Raw genomic sequence first — 941 nt, 5'->3', positions numbered from 1 at the left:
CTTTTATAGTCTGCTGTCATCATTTTGATTTATGATGGTGAAGAGCTTGTGATCCAGTGGTATGGATTTTGTCTGTTGGAAATGCTGGTCGATACCTTTCTCTGAAACCACACGTTTATTGAAACACAGTGTAACAACCATGAAAGGACCAGTAGATGTGACTTCAAATGATTTCTTCACTAGTTATATTTTTAATCAAATACAATTTCTTGTTGCACTCCCCAAAGCATGTTGAGATACACAGTATGCAGTATTCAGCTTGTCGACCCAGTCTGTATTGTTATTTATTGTTGACAAGTGAATTCTGGTCAGTGGACTAGAAGTCAAATTTAAACAAGAGTGCATCCTACAAGCATGGACGCTGTGCTGACAAGCTTAGATGGCATGGGGAGTAGAACAAGAACTTCCAAATGATATTGCAAAAATCATCAAAAGTTACAGCTACTGGCCAAATAAGAACTGATCAATTGGAATTGTCTTATCATAAAACTTGAAAAAAATTTACAAGCCGACAGTGTACCGTAACTAAAATGAGATGATTGTGATCAAACATACTCTATATGGCTGTATATATGATCTGGTCAACTGATATTTCTTGTTTTAGGACCACACCATTCCTTCTCAATAAAAGACATGTATCTTTGAATCATTACACATTGCATCAAGCAAAACATTCTTGAAAATGAAAATAAAGCTGGACTTCCATCCATGGTAGAGGACTTGAGGAAATACTGCACTTCCCTTCAACCAAGAAATTGCCCGTCTCAATCACAGAGTTTATTTAATCGTTCTGTATTCCTGAAAAAGACTCAAAGCAAATATTCCAAGAGAAGAGTATGAAGTGGGGAAAAGTAGTTGGATCTCTGCTGTCAGTTTCTGAAAATTTGCATTGGAAAGTTTAAGGTTTGTGTTAAGTCTTTCAATCCCACCACTAGAGGGCA

The sequence above is a fragment of the Ptychodera flava genome, chromosome 8 (assembly GCF_041260155.1).
Source record: "Ptychodera flava strain L36383 chromosome 8, AS_Pfla_20210202, whole genome shotgun sequence".
NCBI classification, from domain to species: Eukaryota; Metazoa; Hemichordata; class Enteropneusta; family Ptychoderidae; genus Ptychodera; species Ptychodera flava.
Note: the sequence above shows the minus strand (reverse complement) of the source record.